The sequence below is a fragment of the Delphinus delphis genome, chromosome 11 (assembly GCF_949987515.2).
Source record: "Delphinus delphis chromosome 11, mDelDel1.2, whole genome shotgun sequence".
NCBI lineage: Eukaryota > Metazoa > Chordata > Mammalia > Artiodactyla > Delphinidae > Delphinus > Delphinus delphis.
Genome location: NC_082693.1, coordinates 73,081,228 through 73,108,213, shown reverse-complemented (window position 1 = coordinate 73,108,213; position 26,986 = coordinate 73,081,228). Strand labels below are relative to the sequence as shown.

The following is a 26,986-nucleotide window of genomic DNA, read 5'->3' as shown; positions in this document are numbered from 1 at the left end:
GTGGTTGAAGGACATTTTTCTCATTTGTAAGGATAACACTGAGAAGAAGCTGTATTAAAAGTGACTTTAATATAAGTACTACTGGGAAAAAAATGATTGATGATCTTTGAACACCTGTTTTACAAATGAGAAAAAAAGATTCCATTTAATGGTATTGTAATATAAGCTTAATTATCCAAGCCCCCAAACTCCAAATACAAGCCCAACATTACAGTAAGTAGTTAAAATTTCTCTTTTTGTATTTTACATCGAATAATCAGTATGCATATATTCAGAGAATATTGCAATAAATGATAAATGTCCACATTGTATTTATGACCTTTTTTCAATGAGTGTTGATCCTATTTCTAGTTTTGACTGGTTACACGGGCCTGGTCATTTTTTATATTGATAGTAGACTCTTACTGATAAAAATTTTAAATCAGCCTTTATTCACATGCAGTTTTATTTGCTTCATAAAACCAGTATTGCCATCACTTAGCAACATGTTCAACATTTTTCACATGAAAAAGTGAGTTTACTAGTTTACATCCATGTGCTTATCATTTAGAGAAATAATCTCAGCAATTTCTCTTGAGATTTTATTCACTGAAAAAAGGGACTTTTTAAAAAGCTCTGGACTTTGAGGCAAAACAATCAGCATTGTCTATTATGCCTGGATAAATGTTTGTACTTTATAGCAGTTTCCTACCATTCTCTTTTTAAACAATGCCTGTCTCAAAATCAACATTGCACTCAATGATGTTTCTATTTTTGTTTTCCTTGATCAGTACCAGGGGAAGAAGAATATAATGGGCCCTTCAGAAAGCCTGTTCAGAGTAACATGGAACTCAAGGGAAAGCTAATCATCGAAAGATTTCAAGGCAGTTTAAATTCTCTCTACCCAGTTCACTTCTGTAAACAATCGGTGCTTGATGAGTGCCCGAAGGGCTAAAACACTGACTGCACATTTCTGCTACATTTATGGGAATAAAGCAGTACACATGTACGAAGCATGTGAGACAAGAACTACCCTGTACTTGTGCCAGAGCTCAGCTCAGAAAACAAGACCAAATGAAACAGGATACAAAACAGGTTAAAAGTATATGTGCTAGTTTGAGATTTTTAATATGAGATATCCAAAAGAAAATACACAATTGTGTTGAGTAAGAACATATTTTGAAATTGAAATATATATAAAAAACAGAATGGGGATTTGGAATTGTTAAATATTTAATTTGAAGGAAATATATATTAAAGTAACACAATTTTTACAAAACCAAGTTTGTACAGGGAAAATCCCAAAGATTGAATAGGAAAGCATGGGAAATGAAATACATTTTTACCTAAAAAGCATAGTGACTTGGAGGCTGAAAACTCTTCAAACAAAAAAGTTTTTTATGCAATATGTTTTCTTACCTAAACTTTTTTAATGTTTAAAACCTGCATTTGTTGGTTTTTCAGTGTTATCACGGTGTTTCCAAAGAGAATGGCCAGTTTCATAGATTCCTTTTCCTTGAACCAAAATGAAATCCTTTAACAAAACGTAATTTTAGTTAATCACTTACTGAATCACTAGCAGTGAATAGCTCAAGGCCTTGTTTAAAGAACCTCAATAATACCAAAAAGCAGAAGAGAATATGAAAAGAAAGAAAATCTGGACTAAGTAAGATCTGAAAAATTAATTTAAGACATTCTTTTTTCCCCTTGCTTCTTCCAACAAAGTAATAACAATTGGGAGTCTTTCACATACAATTGGCCTCAAGCAGTCCATGAAATACAGAGAATGTAGAGACAGAGAGTTGAAGCTGAAATTGTTTCAAAGACCTCAATCTACACTATCCTTCAATATGCAAATAAAATACATTAAAGGTATAATTAGGAAAGCCTGCTTGTAGGGGAAGAGAAATGGAATCCCATGTAAATATTCAGACTCACAACTGAAAACATACTATAGATTATATGATCTAAAATACTTCACCTTATATTCTAAGGGAAACATATCACAGTGGCAAAAATCAGATATCATTAATGGAATCTCTAGTAAAGAAACCATGGATAATGCATTTTTTTTAATTATAATTTTTAAGTTTTACCATTAATCTACACAAAAAAATTATATTAAAAGATTGTACTTCATATAATACTAAAAGCTAAATACTTTATATATAAATAGACACATATGGATTATAAATAAACATACAATATATTCATACTCAAAATCATATCCTCCCACACCACACTCACAATTTGTATGTGTGTGTATATATATACATATACTATGCATTATGCATATATGTGCATAAATATACACATATTATATATTATGTTACATGTGTACATATATGTTACATAAGTCTATAAAATATACATATATGATACATGTATATTTTACTAACAGATGCCAATTTCTTACACTTTAAGACACACAAAAACGATTTCTTCATATAATGGCATGAAATATAAAACAGAAAGAACTAAGATAGTCATGAAAATTCATTAACCTGAATAGTCAGAAATCAAGATAAAAATTAAGATGTTAAGAGTCCCAAGCTTAGAATACATATATATAATTTTTTGTAAAGTGAGTTCAGGATCTGTTATACCCCACAATTTTGTTCGAGGATCTACTTGTTTTACTTTGCTTATAAAAAAATAAGAAGAGGAAGTAAAAGTTTAAGACAGGGTTAGGATTATATTATTAAATAATTAAATGTAAAATAATTTTTGAAGTCCTCTGAATACTCAATATCTCCAAAATTCTCAGTAATAATAATAGCAAACAGAAGACATTTGTCATATGGTCAGTCTATGTTCTAAAAACTTATATTAACTTATTACTAGGCCTGTAAAGTTTTGCAGTTGACATTAATAATAGTTTCCTCTCCTTCCAACCTAGATTGGTGCCTGTTTAGAGGCAGTATATTATGGTACAGAGTTTATCACTATTGAGCAATGTTCTGCTCTCTTCCCACAGAAAACAATTCTCAGATACTCATTCATATTGACTTAATTTTCTTTAATTGTAATTTTAAGTAAATATGGTCAAACTAGGTATAAACTCTTTGTTTACAGATCTAATAAAACTGTAAAACCAGATTTTCAAATTAAAAATGAACAAATCTATAAAATTATCAAAGCTGTATTGTGCTTGTTGTACAATGGATAATTTTTAAATATAATAATTGCTATTTTGAAAAGTCCATCAATCTAATAGTGTGCCCCATAATGTAACCCAGGAAGATTTTAAAGTTATTACCTAATGAAAATTTCTTCCTTGAAGCAAATAAAAATTCACACACAAAATGTGTCTGTGATAACAAATCACATTTTTGTTTTATTAGATAAATTAAGAAATGAATATGTTACACTACATAAATGTCTTTCTGTCAGGCTTGGAAGCCACCACTCAACTGAAACTGCTTGTTGAGGTTAACAGTGACCCCCAAATTGCGAATCTAGTGGTCAGTTGTTAACCTTGATCGTATTTAATAACCAGCAACATCTACCACAGTTGACTGCCTTTCTTGAAACATACTTGCTACTTGGCTTTCCATATACCATACTCTTCTTGTTTTTCCTCCCAACTCTCTTGCAGCTCCTTTTCACTTTCTTTTGTTGATTTACCTAATTTCCCTGACCTCTAAAATTAGAGCTCTAGGGATCAGTCATCTCTATACTCTTTCCTATCTATAACCACTATTCAGAATTTCAGTCTCTTCTTCCACAGTCATGCTGTCACATATGGCATGACTGCCTATCTCTTACTTAGATTGTTGCAATAGCCTCCTAACTGACCATTGTTCTTATTCTGGACCTTCACTGTTTTTGACAGTGCAAGTAGTGATTTTTTTTCCCCAGATATCTCACATCTCTTTAATCCTCTACTCAGAGCCCATGTGGTTCCCATCATATTCAAAATAAATCTAAATCTATACGGTGGCCTCCTTATTTCTACCTAATCTGGTTCTATGCCTTTTCTGTCCTACTACTTTCCCCTTGCTCAGTCTGTGTGCCCCAGCACACTGACCATTTTGCTGGTCCTTGAGTACAGCAGGTACCCTGCAGCTCAGGCTCTCTACTTAGACTGACTCTTCCCGGATTGTTCTTTTCCCAGATAATTTCAGGGATTACTCTATTCTATTTGATTATGCCAATCAATTCTAGGATTAACTATTACCTTCTCAATGATGCCTTTACTTACCACCCACTTTTAAATTGTAACTCTATAACCTCAGAGATTGCCTCATCTCCTCCCTATGCACTGCTTTATTTTGTTCACTATCACTTATCACCATTTTACATTCTATGCATTTTTATTTATTCATTATTAATTATCTGTCTTTCCTCACCAAAATGCACACTTCAAGCGCAGGCATTTTTGTGTGCTAAATTTCTCCTCTATCCTCAGTTCCCCACAGAGTGACTAGCATATTCTGATCAATCAATATCTTGGAGAATAGTAAAAGTAAAATAATTCATCTTTACTACAATGTCAGATGGGGGCCAGTTGCTGCTTTATTCACTAGAAAATACTGAACTAATGGCAGCCATACAAGCTTACTCAGATAGAATTCTCAGACTCATGAGAATATACTTGCAAACTTTTAAGTAGCAGAAACACTGGCATACAGCTTAATTTCATGGCCTTTGGATGTTGAAGACTTGGTTTAAATCCTGGTTCTGATACTTTCTAGCCCCATAACAGCTGGCAGTTAACTTCTCTAAGCCTCAATTTCTACATCTGCAAAATGGGTATGAAATTTTCATACGATTACTATGAGGATTAAATGAAGCAAATGATTTGCCTATAATAATTATTTATTATTTAATTATATTATAATTTTATTTTTAGTTTTAACATTATTATTATAAGACCTCAACGACGGGGATCTTGGCTTCCTAGGTAGGGATGGAGACTGTGATTACTTAATTTAAAGCAAACCTGGTTGATTCAAGAGAAACTCAAAACTGTGACAGTGTCAGTGTCATCCCACTTCTAACCATTTGAACAAACATCCTCTATTGGAAAAAGATGTTACACACTTATTTTAATTCTGTTCCTGCTAAGAGACTATGAGATAAAAGAAGGCTTTCAGAAATAAAGGATCATTTCAGTTTCATAATTAGATGTTCAGTTAGTGTGGTGACTTTGTAAATAAATGTTTCTGAAAATATGTTATACTCTAACAGAGCCCCATGGATCCAGAGTCTTAATTCATATTAATGTATAAGTACTTAATTACCATATAAAAACTGTAAAAGTATAAAGTGGACATTTGTTTGTTTTTCCTTTGTAATTGCTTTGTTTGTACCACTGAGTGACATATTTCTGAGGTTTATCAAGTAGATCATGGGATTCTGTGAGGTTTTTTTAAGCTTTATTGAGATATAATTGACAAATAAATTGTAAGATATTTAAAGCATACAACATAATGATTTGATATATATATACATTGTGAAAGGATTCTCCCCATCAAGTTAATTAATACATCCATCACTTCCCATATTTACCTTTTGTGTGTGCGTGTGTGTGTGTGTGTGTGTGCGTGTGTGAACATTTAATTCTACTGTCTTAGCAAATTTCAATTATACAATACGGTGTTATGAACTACAGTTACTGTGTTGTAAATTAGATTCTCACCTTACTCATCTTATAACAAAGTTTGTACCCTTTGTTAGAGGAGGTCATTGAGAGGACAGGACCTGCGTGCTGGTAGACCTGAGAGCTGGACCCAGGCAGTCAAAGGCACCTCACCCCTCCCCTGTCCTTGGAATGTGTACATGTCGTTCCCACAGTGGGAGCCGTTTTCAGGGACATAGCCTTGAGAGAGCAATGTGTGTTGAGGTTATCTGGATGGTATACATGACTGAACCCAGTTAAGACCTCTATATAAACTTTTAAGATTCTGGCAGGTAGGTGCAGAGATCTGTTTATCTTGCAGCTGCCCAAGATAAGCCTCATATATAAGTTCCCTTGCTTATTAAACCCGCGACCTACCAATCTGGAGTGGTCTGCTCTCTCTTTGGTCTCCCCTTGCTCTCTGTGCATTGGAGCCTGTTTTAGATTTCACCAGGGAACTCCTGAGGTTATGAATCAACATCATTTTCCAGCCTCTCCCTATTTCCTGTACCCCGAATTGAACTTTTGTTTTTTTCTTTCTTTCTTTCTTTTTTTTTTTTGGTTCCACATGTAAGTGATACCATGCAGAGTTTGTCTTTCTCTGGCTTATTTCACTTAGTATAATGCCCTTCAGTCACATCCATGTTGTTGCACATGGCAGGATTTCCTTTTTTTTAAGGTTAAATAATATTGCATTGTGTGTATACATATATACATAATCACATTTCTTCATCCATTCATCTGTTCATAAACACTTAAGGTTGTTTCCATACTTTGGCTATTGTGAATAATGCTGCAATGAATATGGGAATGCAGATGTCTCTTTGAGATAATGGTTTCAACTGGGGTTCTCTTAAACTAAGACTTCCTTACCTTCTTTGTCTATGCTGCAAAATATTAACCTTAAACTAAGTAGGACAACATTTATCAATTTATTTAATCATGAATATTTGGAAAGAATCAAATATTTCTCTAGCTTATAGACTCAAGTGTATTACAAAAAGGCAATATATTTTCAGTTTAAATTATTTTCTTCTGAAAATATCAATAATTGAAAAGTTGAACATAAAAAATTATACAACAAAATCTTATATTGACTTGGAAACTTCCTTGAACTACCTGTAGAGCCTGAGACATGGTTCCATTAAAGCTGGAAGATCTCCTTTTACTCTAACTTGATCTTATTAGTGAATCATGCCTGATACAGTCAGAATTTATGACTCAAAATTAAACTATGATGACTAAATAATACATCATCACCCAGCTATGGAAGAACTCAAGGTAAAAAATTTTACCAGAATATTTTACAATATAGAAATCCTTAACTAATTTATTGCTTTAGAATTCATGAATTAATTCACTTACTTTTATCTTCCAAATAAAATGGGCTTTTTAATTCCAACTTTGCTTCTAAAGCAAGATATGGCTACCTTAATACATTATTTCTTTCATCTCAGTTCAAAATGAGATGGTCATACTAATGAAAGTACACTTACCTGTCCTTTTTCACCATTGGATTATACTTTAATGCAAGAGTTTATGTACTGAGGCCCTCATTTACTTATTGTAGTCTATGAATAAGTATTTCCAACACTTAATTGCCCTTCTATTCTATTTTCAGAAATAGAATTCCTGAGTTAGTTCAGATCTACTATAAACCATTTATTGAACACTTATGTGCTAGGCACTCTTCTACATACAGAGTCAGCAAAAAGGAAAATTCATAAATTCTATATGAACATTTATAGCATCTTCATTGCCCATAGGATCTGAGATATGTCACAAAATTCATATATAATACAAAGAATAATCCTTTTAATTCTTTTGAAGTAATCTAAATTCAAAAATGATTTTAAAATTGGAATAAAAGTAACAGAAAGATACAGTTAAAAGTTATAATGCCCTTAATATTTTTAAGGATTACAGCTTTTCTAGATATTGGGGCCAAAACCATGAAAAAATTCTTTTGGTTATCTGTTTTGATCAGAAAATAAAATTTAATATACACATCTTTCCCAAGTACTTATTTCACATTTAGAATTTTCATACGTACTAGACATTTGAGAGTTATGGTTTATTTTTAGGGTGAGTGTCTGGAAGGTTAATATTCTGTATTTCTAATTAAAGACATATCCATGAGCTTTAGCAGATGATTAGACATTAGGTTAGATTAAAGATGTTTTATGAAATGAAGCTATGATTGGTGGCCTCACTCATATCTCCATGGAGGTGGGACTGCAAAGATAAATAGGCCAATAGTGAAATGAAAGAATAATGTAATTCAGTACAATAGTACCTCAATACAAACATATCTGAAAAGGATACTTCCAAACTGGATTTATTTATTGAACAGCCATTATTAAAACCTCCTATGTACCAGGCACAGAGGATGCAAAGATGAAGTAAAACAGTACCTGCCTCCAACAAGTACAGCATTATGCTCCCTTTTGACAGCCTCTGCTCCCAACAGCTGTCCTAGGAATAACAGAGCAGAGAATTATGACTCATAATGACTCCCACAAGAGGTGATCTTTCTCCTGCAACTTCTATAAAGAAAAGCAAAATCAAGGATCATGTGGACTGCTTTACTCTCATTTAATTAAGAAAAAAACCTTCATAAACAATTCTTTTAAATCATTACTGCTTGTCTGCAATAATATTTACACTATATAAATAGATCTCCTAATCATTAAAGTACATTGCTGGCTCATGAAATCTGAAATTAGAGTGAACAAATAAAGACTTGGAATGTCACACCCAAAGGTCACTGACTATTGATTTAATTGTTAAATGTTAAAAGCAGTATGTACTTTTATGAAAAAAATGAAAAAAAAAAAGGTAAGCATCTGGAGCAAATGCTTTGATAAATGAATCATTTCTTTTTTCTTATGAACAAAGACTACTTTCCTCTGTAAGGAAAAATCTCATTAGTATTTCAAAGATAATAAACCAGTAACTTGATCAAACTGTCCCCGGAAGATAAAGTGTCCAATATATAAATGCTATTCATCTGTGAACACCTTTTTCTCCCTTTGAAAAAACAGAGATTCTCATCATTTTCTCTGACAGGGGATAAAAATAGAACTCTGAGGAAAGCACCATTCTTTTAATGAAGTTTTTCTCATTGGAAATCCCAATGTCTCAGCGTACTGCTGACGTTTGTGCCATTTGATTTTAATAGTGCAGCTTTGTCTTTTGGGCAGCTTGCTCTGACAGAGAACCAATTTATATTTGCCTAATTAGAATTCAGAAGGCAATGAGAGGTTGGAGATCTTTTAAACTGTTTGCCAAAATCTCCCTTTCATGGCTATAATTCAAATTCTTTAATTCAATGAAAATTTTATTTAAAATTACCCAAATCAGACAAATCATGACAAGGCAACTAAGAACACACCACTTTGAAACTCAAATTGTAGCCAAATACATACATATATATATATACACACACACATATATATATATATTAAATAATATAATCTATATGTATTATGTATATATAATATTTTACAATGTAAAATTGGCTTGAGGATAAAAATTTCAAGTAGATGTTCGCCTGAACCTCTTGTAGAGGATAACTGAAGAATCATTAAAGATAAAAATTGCTCACTCTTTTAAAATAATTTGTAATAACAGGTACATCTAAATCAGTGTATTCAGGGTCCCTGTTGGATGTCACTTTGTCTAAGGATTTCATTTTTCTCACTCTCCCCCCTCATTGGTGTTGTTCCTGGATCACACCCAAGACATCTGCTCAGCTGTGCTCTAGTCTTTAAATATGATGATGCTGCGATTAGTGGCATACAATGTTAGTGCTGGGACTGGGTTGTATAATACAGACCACTGTTACTTACCCTGCCCCTCCTGCTCATTTGCTAAGCAGATGGTCAGGGTTAGGGGCACATCTGTGGCCATGAAAGAAATGTGTTTTCAGTGCAACCCCAACTGGTCTAAACAGGGAAGGAACTCCTGGTCTTTGCCTTGTTTAGCCCTTACTCTAACACAACAAGATAACCAGTGTAGGTGCTAAGTCAATAAACTAAGGAAACACTAGTTTATGCCCAAGAAGAAAATAATCAGGTTCATGATGATATTTTGCTATGGCAATATTTATTCAGGCCAAAATCCCAGAAAGAAAACACTAAAGATTCCAAAATACAGGACAAAATACAAGTCAGGTCCTACAAGAAATACTTAATGAAGAATAGCTGAAATGCTGTAGGCAGTTTACATGAAATGGCAAAGAGAAGGGGGACACAGCTTGGAAGTCTAGAAGAAGCTCCACTTTGAAATATAAAAACCAGATAGTTACCACGGCCATAATGTTGAGCATTATACTAAGCACCTTACACACATTACTTAACTGAATTCTCAAGATATTCCTCCAGAGTAGATGTCTCTATTCACATTTTACAGGCCGAGGGATCTGGGATTCAGAGAAGTTAAGTAAGTGACTCTTTCAAGGTAAATATCTTCTAAGGTCAATATTCTTAAGAATTGACAAGAAGATAAAATAAAGAGAGAAAAAGTCAGCAATTTAAAAATAATAGTGTTAATAAAGTGCCTACATTTTAAAAGAATTAAAGAAAAAAGGTGGGAATGTATTGGAATATATTATAAAAGAAGAAGCTGCAGAAGATATGAGGTGGGATTGGGACCTACCAGAATAGGTGGGCCTGTTCTGCCAAACGGTTACATTTATTTACGAATCGACACAAATGAGTCACATCTTGGTTTTTATAACTGTGGGTGAAATTGTGCAGGGCACTTTCTGAATAAGCAACATATGCTAAAGCAGCTGGTTTTAAAATAAATGACAATAAGGGTAGCAATTTAGCTGGGTAATAATGATATAAGGAACAGGAGACAACGCCTTGAGACCTTGGATAAGAATAACCTGATTAAGATTCAAGCTAGGGCTTCCCTGGTGGCGCAGTGGTAAGAGTCCGCCTGCCGGTGCAGGGGACACGGGTTCGTGCCCCGGTCCGGGAGGATCCCATGTGCCGCAGAGCATGAGCCATGACCGCTGGGCCTGCGCGTCCGGAGCTTGTGCTCCGCAACGGGAGAGGCCACGGCAGTGAGAGGCCCGCGTACCGCGCAAAAAAAAAAAAAAAAAAAAGATTCAGGCTATTGTCGAGGTTTGCGTATTAAATATTTCAATTTGAGTAAAAGGTAGAAATGGATATTTATACTGAAAGTATTTATACAGAGATAAACGTAAAGATTCACAGTTTAGACTAAATTAATGTCATGTATGTCTATATAAATAATGCACATACCCATACAGAAGATAACATTATTTTATCTATTATGTTACATATATGATACATTATAGCTATATATACAATTACCCATGTACATATAAAATTAATTTATCTATCACATATCACTTATGTATAATTATTAACTGTATTATAGCTATTTATGTATATAAATCACTTTAGATCTTAAATATCATATGTGCAATTTATGACATGATTAGCCATTGTAGTTAACAGTTCATATGTTCTTTTTATCATCTTTTCAGGAGATCAAAAAAGAAAATTTTGATATCCCTTCCTTTAATTATTCAATGTAAATAGGACTATATTATTAAGCCATTAATATTTGTCTTTCCTACAAGACAGGTCCATGAGGTCTGGAATTCTATGTATTTTTATGTACTATTGATCTCTTGCACATAGAACTAAGGCACAAATATTATGAAATCTATTTTTTAAAAGAAGGCCAAACCATAAAATACATAGAACTAAAAAACTGGAAAAGCAAAGTAACAAAATCATGCCAATTCTTAGTTAACAGTTATTGAGAGCTAGTACACCAAAACTTTATTGTAAGAAACCTAATGTCAATGAAGAAAACAATTAAGAGCTTAGAAAGAAAATTGAAAGTTTGAAATAAAATTTAAAATAGGAGTCACTTTGATTAAAATTACAGCATCACTTTATAGATGTAGAACTTCTGTGTAAGACAAATGTCATAGTAAGACTTTTTTGAAATGAAGATCTATATCATATAGTTTTGTCCAGGGGATGACTGGGAATATTTTACCATTCCTCTTCTTTTTGAAAAGTTGATTTGTTGAGAACTACCAGAGAGCAACAGTTTCATATTTGGAAGTCTCTATCCTGTAAATAGATTTTATGTGGGAAGCTTAACTGACAAGGGTACAGTTAGACACCAATATGAAAACCTTAGATACTGGATATACTTAGCTATTTATGACCTAATTTGACACGGCTAACACAAATACAATGTGTTTCTTTACTATCTCCTTCTTGGATCATTTGCACTGCTTGCTTTGTTCACTTGCCATAATCTAAGGAGATGCAAAACACTATAGCTTTAGTCCACTATGTATACATGATACAAAATAGTTCCTTGCTCATTATCTTAATGGTGGAAAAACATTTAGTTTTTCTTTTACTGTTTACTTCATGAATCTTCCACAAGAGCAACTCTGATCTGATATCTTCAATTCTGTCACTTTCCATTGACCTACCTTTATCAGAAGACTCAGTAGTTTACTTCCACAGGAAGATTTAACTTCTCTGTGTATAGCACAGGGAATTATATTCAATATCTTGTAATAACCTATAATGGAATATAATCTGAAAAAATAACTGAATCACAATGCTGTACACCTGAAACTAACACAACATTGTAAATCAACTATAGTTCAATTTAAAAAAAGATTTAAGTTCTTGGACATGAATTCAGCATTTTTTTCTCATCATCAACTCAACAACTTTTTTTCTTTACCTACCCCCTCTCTTTCCCCATTAGGCTCTAGGAAAAAGAAAATTCTCTCTAGGACTAGTGCTTCATTTGATATATTTATTCCATTTCTTTCTGATTTTCTGTGGATCTGAGTACCATTCATAAATCCCCTTCCTAGCACCATTTTTCTTCTACTAAATCCAAATTTTGTTGGTCTTTTTTTCTCTTTAAACTCAATTTTCTGAGAAGCATACCATTTATCTGTTCTTATCTCTAAGTCTCTAAAAGTCTTGTCTATTACTGTGTAAGGATTGGCTCCAGTACAGAAGGATATAAAGAATTTACTAGATGGAGAAGTTTAGCATAATACCACTTTGGGGGGATCCCTCTACTTGTTGTCCAGATTCTTGCTGGAACCTTTGGTCTTTACATCACCTTTAACCTCAATCTCTGACATTCCTTGTGCAATAATACTCTGATATATCAACACTTGGTTCAAGATCCCAGGTCTATGTCAAATATGACTCCTGCCATTTCTATGGCCCTTTCCCACTCTGTTCTCTAATTTTTTTCTGCATTCCTAGCCTTTAACCAGTTTCTTTATCTTGAACTCTCACATTCAAATACATTTCATTTCAACAGATGCTTTTGGTATTTCCACTAAATGCCAGGGAATGTGATAAGCCCTTAGAACACAAACCTGAAAAATTATCCACTTTTCTCCAAGGATTGATGCCTTTGTTTCCTCTCCACTTTCTACTGTCATAGCCTTCTGCCAGCTGGCTTCCATCATCACTGCTCTACTGGAATTGTTCTCTCAATGGTTGCCAGTGGTTTCCTTGTTCCAAAATTAAATAGTTGTTTTAAAATTTTTAATATTCTCTTTCTCCTTGACTTTCCTCTTACTTTTGGTTCTTTTGAGCATGCCCTTGCAACTCTGCCACCTTGCCTTGTTTATTATAATGTACTGATTGTACTCCAGCCTTTACAACTGCTTCATTTTATTTTCCTTGGTGTTATTTGACTGACTCACCTAGCTAAGTTGCCTAATATTTGATCTAGATCTCCTATCCTCACTTTTCAGTGTCTTCCAAAATCAAAACAAACAAACAACAATAAGAAAAACATCCAACTTCAAGACAAATTCACACAGAACTATATTTCACTCATCTTGTTTTATTTATTCACGAAGCCTCTTTTCTTATCTCTTAAGTCTGCTCTTTTACCTAAGTTTTGTACCTATGAAGTGAGACGGTAGATTAAATCTTTAAGTAATCATGACCTTTAAAAATTCTATGGCAGTGGAATAACAAATCCAACTTGTCTTTCAAGTTCCACATTTAAATTTACAGTTGCTTGCTTACTTTAGCATTTCTATCTCTACTAAAATGTTCTAGCATAAAATGCTCTTAGTGTTAACACATCCATAGTTTAATGAATTGTTTTCCTTCTCTAATCCAGCCTGTCTTTCACATATCCACATTTTTTATTACAAATACCTTGAACATAAACCTGAATTCAAGGGCAAGCAAAGTCTATTTGGGAAATAAATGATAAGTCCAGTTATTCTGTTATTTTTAAAAAAATATTTCCATTGTTCCAATCATTCAGACCTAGAATCCTGGAATAATTTTTGGGTTTCTTCCTCACCTTCCAGATAAAAGAAGTTTTCAAATACTCCAGACTTAGCTTAGTAAAAAAAAAAGCAATAGTAAATAACACCTGACTTTGGAATATAGCTTAGAAGTTTATAATGCTTCCTCCCACACATTATCTCATTAAATGGAGAGGAGGGCTTCCCTGGTGGCGCAGTGGTTGAGAGTCCGCCTGCCGATGCAGAGGACGCGGGTTTGTGCCCCGGTCCGGGAAGATCCCACATGCCGCGGAGCGGCTGGGCCTGTGAGCCATGGCTGCTGAGCCTGCGCGTCCGGAGCCTGTGCTCCGCAACGGGAGAGGCCACAGCAGTGAGAGGCCCACGTACCGCAAAAAAAAAAAAAAAAATGGAGAGGAAATGGATATGTAAATAAGATGCAGTATTACCTCATCATAATCCTGTGAGTTTGGTCGCATTTAACAGATGGATATGCCAAGGCTAAGTTAAATGATTTATAATTCAGAATTTATGCTAACCCTTTTATTCCATATGACACTATTTCACGATATACAGTGACTCTCAAAGTTGTTTTTTTCTTCCTATGTCTACTATTTATATAGTTTAGATCTTATTATCTCCAACTTAAATTAGTAGATTGATTTATTTTGTATCACTACATCTTTGCTATTTCTTTATACTATTCATTCTGCTCATTGTCATTATTCTCTGTTTTACTACATTTCATCTTAGTTTTTTTTCTGATTATAAAATGGATAAAGAGATTCCCAAATGCCTGAAGATATTTTATTTGTTGTGTTTTGGTATTTATTATTTTGGAAGAAAAATCTGAGGCCCTTTTAAATTTTGGTTTTTGAAGATGTCTTTTTGTTTTCTTAATTGGGTGTTTGTAGAAATTCATCTATGTTTGCACAAGTCTATGTCTAATTATTGAACTGTTTTGGAATACTATGTTTTAAGTTTCTTGTGTCTGTTTAATATTTTTCTCTCCTTCCAAAATTCTTATAACAAGTAAATTTTAGCTTCTGTCTTTATTTTTATTGTGCTAAAAATATTAATTTGTGAAAAGGGGAAAAAAGAATGAGGCAACATTTTCTGAAAATTAATGAAGTAAAATTTACTTTAAAAAGTTAGAAAAATCACAATACACATAAAATAAATGACATAATAAAGTTTTGAACAGACTTTATGATACAGAAAGCAAGTAGAATAGAGATTTTTAACAAAGTCAAAAGTTGGCTCACTAAAAAGACAAATAAGATCAATAAACTTTTGGCAAGAATAATAAAGACTTAAAATCACCCTAAATTTTAAGAAACAGATACACCTTTGGGGAGTAATTTAAATACTGCATTGGGCTTTACTAGCTAATGTCTATATTCTTTCAATTCTTAATATGGAAACATTTAACAACTGTTTCTGCTCAATAAAATGTAAACATATCATGGGGTCTAGATATAGTCTGCATTTAAAGACATAATTGAGACTAACAATATGGAAGCTAAATTTTATAGAATAAAATTTGCCCCCCCAAAAAGAAAAATTATCTTTAGATTTCTGCTCCTTAGACCTCTTAAGTTTAAAACTGTCTAGAGGAAAATGCATTAGCTTGATTTATTTGGGAGATAAAAAATTTCAGCTCAATAAACCTTTTCTGAGTGTGCCAGTTATAGTGAAATGCTTGAAAGCTCTTTCTCTCAAGTTCCTAAGGAGAGGTCCCTTGCCAAACTTCAAGAAAGATGTGAAGCCCTCAGATTTTTTTCCATATGAGAATTCTATGAGTCAAAAAATGTAAGAACTACAGCAAGAAAAAGATGAAGATGTTGCTCTGTGTGTGTATGTGTGTGCGCGTGTGTGTGTGTGCGTGTGTGTGTGTATTTATATATGTGTAGAGTATCAGGATAAAACAAAGATTATGCCATGCCATATATTAGTACATGCAAAGGATGATACTGACGTTTGTGAATCCTCAAGTCTAAGGTTTTTTTTAAAAGTTTAAAAAAGTGTGCATGTGTGGTTACATATATGGTTATTTCTTCTTCTTCTCACCAACTATATGTATATATATCACTAGTTGCTCCTTTCTCCTGTAATGTCTTTGGCATACTTTCTTTTTCTTTTTCATTTTTCTTACTTATTTTGTTTATTCATTAAGGGTTCGATAAAGAGATGTCAAAAGCATACTTCCGTGTGTTAAACAGCATAACTGGACATATAAACAAAGCACAGATAATGGGTTAGACATAACTGGTGGGAAATGGGTCTGGGGGGGACTTGCCATACTTTCTAATGAATTGCATTTAATTAAATTTGGAACTTTCATGGGGAAAGCTTTCTAATAAATCTCTTAATTTTACCTTTGATAGTAGCAAACATAGTCATTCGCATGCTTAATGATATATGAAATTCATCACGATCGCATTCATCACGATATATGAAATTTAGCATTTGCATGCACCATTAAAGAAGAGAGGTGAAAAATGTCTCACAGTTTATGAGCACTGAAGTCACAATTTTCAATTATCCTTCCACTAATGAAATTTGTGGGCTTTAAGCAGTACACTCTTCTGTACTGGGGAGTGGGGGGGAAATCACTTATATGAAGACTCCTGCCTTACAAAAACCACATAACATGTTTATTTTATTGAGATTTTAGTTTTTCTTCTCTATCATCAAAAAATGAAGAACATATTAGATATTAAGTAAGTAGACTGACTTTTGTAAAAGCTGATAGGCACATTCTGTGTGTGTGTGTGTGTGTGAGAGAGAGAGAGACAGACAGAGAGAGATTCAAAGAGAAATGGTTGTAAAATATGTGACCCTTAGCTCATTAAGATTTCAGAGCATGTGATGAATTCAAAATGATATTTCAATGTTATTGAAGAATTATCTCCTTTACTGCTAGCTTTTTTAAAAAGTCAAACCTTTTCACATTGAGTCAGAAATAGCTAGATTCTATGAAGAAGAAAGAAGGAAAAATAAAAGAAGTCTTGAGATGGTATATTCAAGGAATCCTAAAAATATGATGATCCATTATTCCCTTCAGTCGTGAACCATATGTTCCGCTTTCCTGTCTAGGGGAGATATAGCACAGATGACATCTGGAAGGTTTTTCCTCCCCTTAATTTTTTAAAAATTCCTGCTTTAAATAAAGCTGAAATATTAGAAGTGATATATCAATAGAAATGTATAAGTATGCTTTGTGACTAGCAGCAGTACTAAAATTTCAATATAAAGCACATTGGTTTTATATTTGATATTCAATTAATTCAGCATAAATGAGATTTGGAGTCTCAAATGTATTAAGGAGAGCTCAACTAAATAAGCTAAAAAAATCGACATCCATTTCTTAAATCAAGATATTTCTCATTTGTAAAAAACAAAATAAAGGCGAACACTCTTTTTAATCCCCCAAATCAGAAGTGAAAGATGACATATAAATTCGGAAACAAAAACATGTTTGATAGCTAAATTTGGCATAAATCTCACTTACTTGTCTAATGAACACAGTTATTTCAATCAGAAAGTGCACTAGATGTCATGACATAACCATGACCCAGATATGTGAGGCTGACTTTCAAATACCACCTGCTGTCCCTAATTAATACACGTCTCTCACCTTAAAATCTGAAAATAAATTTAATATCAGAGGGTGTCATCAGTATTAAGAAATTTAAACATAGCATCATATATAGTATCTGAGGAAAATCTAGTTTAAATGGCATATACCTTAAAAAGTTAGAAAAATCAAATAGTTCTGTATGTTTCGTTTCATCAGAAAGAAATGTCATATATGAGGAAAATCATAGAAGTTGTTACAATAAATCTGCCATACCATAAATTAAGGTTCTTAAAGTTAGCTTCTTCCATAAATAAAAAGATTTTTACATAGCTAACCAATGCTCTAACGTCAATTTTATAATTAAAGTCAAGTTTAAGACAACTTAGATCCAAAATTTGCTTTAAATACTGTGTTGGAACTTTTTTAACAACAAACTTTAAAAATATCCTGTTTCATATTTAATATGAGTCTTCAACTAGTAAATAAAATAGGCTTCTGCATAGGAGCATATAGCATATTCCACAGCTTCCAAAAGAGCTGTGCTAGTTTGGTAGCCACTAATCTCATGTGGATATTTAAATTTCAATTAATTAAAATTACATAAAATTTAAAAATTCAGTCCCTCAGTTCCTCACATTTCATGTACTCCTTACGCACATATGGCTAATGGTTGCTGCATTGGACAGCACAGATTTAGAACATTTCCATGTGGCAGAAAGTTCTATTGGACAAGACTGTAAATCAAGAGTCCTGGAAAGGATTTCAGGGGTAGGCATTCAGAATTTCAGGAAGTGTTAAAAATGGCAGAATTATTTAGCCTGGAAAGAAGAAAGAGACCTGGCCTCATGATGGTCTTGAATGACAGAAAGGATTCAAAGAGAGGCAACCAGCTGTTTTTCATCACATACTGGGTAGAGACAGGAGGAACTGATTTAAAATACAATGGAGGGATTTAGGTTAAACAGAAAAAGTGGGGATTATTAAAAAAGTGAATCACTTATGGAAAGCATCCCCTTCATGACTTTCCATGAGAAAGTCACGTACCTAGTGAAATCTGTGAATATGTATCATTGATAATTAAGCTAAACACTTAGGTCTCTTTTCTAAACTGAGAGAAATGCAGTTATTCAACCAGTCAACCAATTAATCGATATTTATTAGGTGGGTACTGTGTATCAGGCACTGTATTAGAGACAGGATATACAACAGAAACACTGAACTCAATTTACACTGAACACAATTTACCTAATTCCTCCTCTTACAATATCACATTCCAGGAATGAAAGAGATAATAAATGCATAAACAAATAAATAGTTTCAAGTAATAAAAGCGGTAATGAAGAAGATAAAATAGCATAATATTGAGGAAGTGATGGTGGGTAGTACATGAATTGGGGAAGTCAAGGAAGTCCCATAAGAAAAGTTGATATCTGTGTTAAGATTTCTGCAGAGAGAGGAAGCACCCTTGAGAGAATCAGATAATCTGGGGGAAGATTGTTTTAAGTAGAAGACACAGGAAGTGCTAAACCCTCAGACTTCACATATGAAGGGGAAAACAAAAGCCACTGTGTGTGGAGAATAATGAAGAAGGGGAAGAGTGGCTTGAGGTAAGTTTGAGACACATGCAGGGGCCAGTGGGCCGTGATATGGAGTTATATGTTTTTCTGGTCACATGAGAGCCAATGGAGGATTTAATAAGATCTTTCTGTCTCTTCTTTGACAACCGGGATGTGAAGTTATGAGGGGAGGAGGGGGGCAAAAAGGGCAGTCAGTGAAAGATATCATGGTTGGACTATAGATTTATCCATAGAAATGTTCATAAATTGTCATATTTAATAATGTTTGGAGGTAGAACGTGGTTGGAAGTAGTGTGTAAGAAAAAAAGAAGTAAAGAAAATTATTCTTAGTGTTTGACTTGAGCAAAGGACAAATGGATGAATAGTGTTAAAACTTACTGAAATAGTGGAGGCTTGGTGAGGGACATATTTGAGCAGTTTCCTGTTGAGTCTAAAATATACTTTAAACAATGAAGTTAATATGTGTAACAGTCATTTGGATATAGGAATCTATGAATCGGGAAAGTTTACTAGAAAAAATAAGTACCAGTTTTGAAAATTTGAACATCACTGTCAAACATCTTGATCTAATGACATTATTAGAACACTAACTCAACAAGTACAAACTATATAAACTTTACATGTGCATGTGAAAGATTCCCCAAGATAAACCATCTGCTCAGCCATAAAATAAATTTAATTCAAAGATTAAAATCTTACAGATTCTGATCTGAAAACAACCATAGGATTAAATTAAACATCAATAACAATAAAATATCTAGGAAATACGGAAATATTTAGAAATTAAGTAATACACTTGTATGTAAACCATGCATCAAAAAAACCCACCCAAAAGTAGTATTATTTTCACTGAACAATGACGAAAACATAAAACATTATGATTTAGTGGATATAGCTAAAGCATTTCTTAGAAATTTATACTTTTAAATGCCTGTATTGAAGGCAAGAAAGGACTAAATCAATGATCTAAGTTTTTAATTTAAGAAGCCAGGAAAAGAAGAGCAAATTAATCCCAGAGTAAATATAGAAGGTAATAAATAATAAAATAAGAGCAAAAATCAATGAAATAGAAAGCATAAAAACAGTAGACAAAATGTTTAAAAGCCAAAATTTGGTTCTTTTTAAAAATCAATGTTTTCCATAGTTACCTACAGAAAAGGAGAGAAGATACAAATTACCATACTAGGATATAGATTGAAATGAATGAATGAAAAATGTCTTTATTCATAGTTGATAATAATTGTTTCCAAAGAAACTCCTGGCAAATCTATAAAAATAATGCTAGACCTCATAAGAAAAAATATATAAATACTACCACAATTTCTCAAGCCAATCATCTGTTGATGGGCACTTGGATTGTTTCCATGTCTTGGCTATTGTAAGTAGTGTTGCTATGAATATTGGGGTGTATGTATCTTTTCAAATTAGAGTTTTTGTTTTTTCTAGATATATACACAGAAATGGGATTTCTGGATCATATGGTAGCTCTGTTTTTAGTTTTGTATCGAAACTTCATACTGTTTCCCTTAGTGGTGGCATCAATTTACATTCTCGCCAACAGTGTAAGAGGGTTCCCTTTTCTCCACACCCTCTCCAGCATTTATTACTTATAGATTTTTTGATGAGAGGCATTCTGACCAATAAGAGGTGACACTTCATTGTGGGTTTGATTTGCATTTCTCTAATAATTAGCAATGTTAAGCAACTTTTCATGTGCATTTTGGCCATCTGTATGTCTTCTTTTGAAAAATGTCCATTTAGATCTTTTGCTCACTTTTTGATTGGGTTGTTTTTCTTTTTTATTTATATTAAGCTCTATGAGCTGTTTGTGTATTTTGGATATTAACCCCTTGTTGGTTGCATCACTTGCAAATATTTTCTCCCATTCCATAGGTAGTCTTTTCATTTTGTTGATGATTTCTTTTGCTGTGCAAAAGCTTTTAAGTTTGATTTGATCCCATTTGTTCATTTTTGTTTTATTTCTTTTGCCTTGGGACACTGATCTAAGAAAATATTGCTACAATTTATGTCAGAGAACATTTTGCCTATGTTCTCTCCCAGGAGTTTTATGGTGTCATATCTTATATTTAGGTCTTTAAACCATTTTGAGTTTATTTTTGTATATGATGTGAGGGAGTGTTCTAATTTCATTGACTTACATGTAGCTGTCCAGTTTTCCCAACACTACTCGTTGAAGAGAGTGTCTTTTCTCCATTGTGTATTCTTATGTCCTTTGTTGTAGATTAATTGATAACAGGTGTGTGGGTTTATTTCTGGGCTTTCTGTTCTTTTCCAATGATCTAAGTGTTTGTTTCTGTGCCAATACCACACTGTTTTGATTACTGTAGCTTTATAGTATAGTCTGAAGTCTGGAAAGGTTATGCCTCCAGCTTTGTTCTTTTTCCTCAGAATTGTTTTGGCAATTCTGGGCCTTTTGTGGTTCCATACAAATTTTAAGTTTATTTGTTCTAGTTCTGTGAAAAACGTCACGGGTATTTTGATAGGGATTGCATTAAATCTGTAGATTGCCTTGGGTAGTATGGCCATTTTAACAATATTAATTCTTCCAATCCAAGAGCATGGGATACCTTTCCATTTCTTTGACTCATCCTCAATTTCCTTTATCAATTTTTCATAGTCTTCAGCATACAGGTCTTTCACCTCCTTGGTCAAGGTTATTCCTAAGTATATATTTTTTGGCATGATTTTAAACAGGATTTTTTAAAAATTTTCTCTTTCTGATATTTCATTATAAGTATAAAGAAATGCAACAGGTTTCTGTATATTAATCTTGTATCTTGCTACATTGCTAAATTAGTTCAATAGTTCTAATAGTTTTTGTGTGGAGAGTTTCAGGTTCTCTATACACAGTATCATGTCATCTGCAAATAGTGACAGTTTTACCTCTTCTCTTCTAATTTATACACCTTTTATTTTTTTCTTGCTTGATTGCTGTGGCTAGGACTTCCAATACTATGTTGAATAGAAGTGGTGAGAGTGAGCATCTTTGTCCCATTCCTGAATTTAGTGTGAAGGCTTTCAGCTTTTCACTGTTGAATATTATGTTGGCTGTAGGTTTGTCATAAATGGCTTTTATTATGTTGAGACGTGTTCCCTCTATACCAACTTTGGTGAGAGTTTGTATCATGAATGGATGTTGAATTTTGTCAAATGCTTTTTCTGCATCTATTGAGATGATCATGTAGTTTTTGTCTTTCCTTTTGTTTATGGGGTGTATCACATTGGTTGATTTGTGTATGCTGAACCATCCTTGTGACCTTAGAATGAATCCAACTTGATCATTGTGTACGATCCTTTATATGTGTTGCTGGATTCAGTTTGTTAATTTTTTTGAAGATTTTTGCATCTATATTCATCAAACATATTGGCCTGTAGTTTTCTTCCCTTTTTTGTAGTGTCTTTGTCTTGTTTTGATATCAGGGTGATGGTGGCTTCATGGAGTGAATTTGGGAGTGTTTCCTCCTCTTTAATTTTTTGGAATAGTTTGAGCAGGATAGATATATGTTCTTCTTTGCATGTTTGATAGAATTGTGAAGCTGTCCATTCCTGGACTTTTGTTTGAAGGGAATATTTTTTAAATTGTAGATTCTATTTCACTTCTAGTGTTTGGTCTGTTCAAATTGTGTTTCTTCTTGACTACTTTTTGGCAGGCTGTATGTTTCCAGAAACTTGTCCATTTCTTATAGGTCATCCAATTTGTTGGTATATAACTGTTCATAGTATTATTCTAGGATTTTTTAATTGTATTTCTGTGGTATCAGTTGTTATTTCTCCTGTTTCATTATTTATTGATTCTTTTTTTTTTGTGGGGTCCTCTCTCTTTTCTTCTTGGTTAGCCTGGCTAGTCACTTGGTTACTATATACCTGAGGACAGCTATTCTGTCCTGTGATGGAGATGCTGACACCTGAGCAAGCAGCAACTGAAGATCTCAGTGGGCAAATCCTGAAGAGCCAGGCATTGGTTTTACAGTTGGAACAGGAGTGTTGGTTTTACAGTTGTGGCAGCCAGGAGCAAGTATAAATAGAAGGCTGATGATGAAATCTTGGGAAAGAATGGATGAATCAATATTTCATTACTTACTCACATGAAAGTTCATTTCTCTAGCAAACATTTGGTGTTGAATTCTAAGGTCTTACATAAGTCAATCTAATTCTGTCATTTTTAAAAAAGATTCATTTGTAACTTTGAGCAAATTGTTTCCTTTTTAATACTGTTAGCACATGCTTCTGCTATCAGTCTTCTGTATGTATAAATTAATAACTTAGAACCATACAAATGAAGTTGACTATAAATTTAAACAGATGTGGTCTAGATTTAAATGATGACCTGTTCAGTGATGATCTTTGAAAGTTTTCTATAAAACTCTACAACATATCTTAATAATTATGTTTTGCTTGTTCTTATAGTTGCATAAAAGAAATGCATTGAATCATTTATTTTTCACAAATACATTAGAAAATATCATTAGAAATATATTTCACTCATGTAGCATTTATTCATCTCACAAACATTTGCTGAGTATTATATGTCAGGCACTGTGCAAAGTGCTGAAATAATCAGAAGCTAGTAGAACCTAGTAGAGATTTGTTATTCGATGAAAGCTATGTTATGCTCAAAACAATTTAGAATAGTGAAAATTCAAATAAATATAATGCATCATTGTGTAGTTATAAGCCTTTCTGGTTTACTTATGGTCTGTTTATTTCGTCTCCAGAACTTCAGGGCTCCTGTTAATCCTTAGGTAGTCAGTGCAGAAATAATCAAAATACCATCTTTAAACTGATCAAGAAACTGGAGCTTAATAATGGACAGAACACATTCTGTCAAGGAATGTTGCAGTCATTTTTCAATGAATAATTTAATTTCTGCATTTTGTAGGGAAGACAGGGAGTGAAACTCGCTATAAGCAAGTCCCTTATATGCTCTAAAATTGACCTAGTAATTTAGCATAATTATGTAATGTAATCTTCACAACAATTCCAGATACTTTATCCCTGTTTTCACAGGAAACTGAGATTTAAGCATATTGAAGTTTGTCAGATTTTATCTAGCTACTGCAAAGCCTTGTCTATCTCCTCTAGGAGACCGTGTACTTTTCATTTTATCACATTCAGAATCATTCTGAAGACAATGTTAGAATGATTCAAACAGAAAGGATTACAGCATCTTAAGGTGTATATATATATATATATATATATAATTTTTGTTTTTGTTTTGTTTTGTTTTTTTGCGGTACGCGGGCCTCTTACTGTTGTAGCCTCTCCCATTGCGGAGCACAGGCTCCGGACGCGCAGGCTCAGTGGCCATGGCTCACGTGCTCAGCCGCTCCGCGGAATGTGGGATCTTCCCGGACCGGGGCACAAACCCGTGTCCCCTGCATCGGCAGGCGGACTCTCAACCACTGCGCCACCAGCGAAGCCCCTTAAAGTATATTTTGCGTTAGAATTTGTAAAGTGTTTTCATCTATACATATTATGTGATCCTTAAAATAACTCTTGTTCTTGATATTCACATTGATAAAAGTGTTTTGTAAAAAAAATGATGCACTAGAGGAATCCTTTTGATGCCTTCTCAATGGAAGTGAGTGTAATGTAATTAGGTTTATTTTGAGGCAGAAAAATAAAACTAGGCCTAAGAGCTTAGTTAAAGAAACATCATCGTGCTACACTCTCCAAATATTTCAGTGAGATATTCTGGACTACCTGGTTATTTTCTAGAACTAAAGACAACAACATATTACTCACATAGTTTTCAGGTATACCATATTTTACCTACCTCCATCTCAGTTAATTACAGTATTGATTGGGGGGTGGCTCTAATGAGAGACATGTGTTGAAAATCATGAATACTACAGTGATCCATGACCTTATTTCTTAACATGTAGACTAAGTCATCCTAAGGGTAAAATATTCCAGTTTCAAGTGTAGGGCCCCTTATTAATATTGAATACAAAAACTTTCTATTCTGAAATAATTTTAAACTCTTCATGGAAGTTGAAAAATAGTACAGACTTCCATGTACACTTCACCAATCTTTCCTCAATGATAACATCTTACATGATCATAATACAATAATCAGAATTGGGAGATTGGTACAATACTATTAACTAAATGACAGACTATATTCATATTTTAACTCTTTAGTCTTTAATTTTATTTATATTAATTTATTCTTCCATTTAATTATTTATTGATGCTTCCTTAGGAGAAGTTTTAACATGTTTCTGTGTAGTTGTCAATAGGTGTCAATCTTTATGTTTATAGTCACAAATTAGGAGTGGAATAGAAGACTTTTTTCTGGGGAGTAAAAGAAAATTCTATGAGTTATTCCATGGGAAGAAAAAAAAGACATCCTATCTTCCTTTTTGTGAACATATCTAATACAGAAACTGTCATTTTTAGGCTGGCTCACTCTAGTCAAAAGAATAGAAAGAAGAATAAAATTACAATCCACACTGAATAGAATCTAGTTTACAAAACAATAAAATATATTAAAATATAAAATATATCCTCATTTAAAAAATCATCAGAAGACAAGCAAGAATTCCTTATGGAAACTGAAATACATAAAAGCTGCTGATAGAGGCGCTGCTCAGATTAGTCAATGAGGCCCGGTTATTCATTTATTTTAAGAGAACTTCACGATGTGCTTTTGGGAAGGCCAGCTTCTCTTGGCTGTTCTCTGGTTGGAACACCTGGGGCAAAAAACTCTTAACTGGTGCCAGGAGTTTATATTATTGCAATTTAAATGTCCAGAATTAACTGTAAAATCACCAATAATATCATAATTTGCTTTTAAAATCCCCATTCCTGAACTTTAAACTTTCATTCGATTATGTTGTTGATCATTTCTCTTTTGTAGTTTTCAAAATTGAAAACTATTTAACCTGCAATATTGGAAGTATGCTATTATAAAACAATCATTCAGATTGAAGCTATTCAGTTCACATCAGTATAATCAATAAATGGCAGAACTTTCTGTATATTAAACATTTTTGTATATTTCCTGATTTGGGTACATAGCCAAACATGGTTTAATTCTGGAAAGATAAGGTCTGAATTTTGTCAAAAATCAATATTTTGACATTACAGGCCTTGAACCAAGCAATGATAATTTTCAGTAGAAAACCATTTAAATATATTAGAAGTGTTGAGGTTAGCTCTACACAACTGGTTTGTTCATTGAAAAAATCTGAATTAATTTCCAATTTTATTTAGTCAGCATTACTTAAAATTTTATCCCAACTTGGAGAAGGCTATTTATATTTCTAAACTAGAGAAAAATAACCCTTTAAAGTACATACTACATAACGGAAATTATTCTAAGCATTTTACATAAACAACTCAATCATTCTAAAATAATCTAAGTAGGTATTATTATATTTTCTTCATTTTTTCAGATGACTAAACTAAGGCAAAAAGGGATTGAAGAGAAGATTCCTCACATTGCTTGGAAGATTGGATTGGGTGAATCTGTAATCTCTTTCAGCTCTAAGATTCTGCAGTGTTACTAAAAGATATGTCTTAACAACAATGAAGAAAGAAGGATGGGAGGAATACTAAGTATCACCATACACTTATCCTGTTAGAAACAGGTAATCAATTACACTTGCCAATTTACTCACAAGAATTTGAAATTAGCTCTGTTCTCACTTTTTGGGAATGAGATTTTTAGTAAAGTAGTCTCTAACATCTACAATTAAGGCATAGGGATCTGGCCTCAAACTATTTCTCATAAATAATAATTCAAAAAATATTAAGAGTATAGAGTAGAAAGAGTGAAGTTAGAATGTCCATACTTCCCAAAGTCATCTATAGACTCAACACAATCCCTATCAAAATCTCAATGGCATTTTTCACAGATATGAAAAAAAAATAAAATTCATATGAAACCA

General features: G+C 33.2%; 1 long non-coding RNA gene across 2 annotated transcripts in view; it reads right to left on the bottom strand.

Annotated features, from left to right (window-relative positions):
• The window catches only part of LOC132433273 (uncharacterized), a 295,039-nt gene that overhangs the window by 227,085 nt on the left and 40,968 nt on the right, over positions 1–26,986 (bottom strand). For both annotated transcript variants that reach the window (XR_009521103.1, XR_009521104.1), the window contains exon 2: positions 8,017–8,077. This is a non-coding gene — a long non-coding RNA (uncharacterized lncRNA). The remainder of the gene's footprint in view (positions 1–8,016; positions 8,078–26,986) is intronic.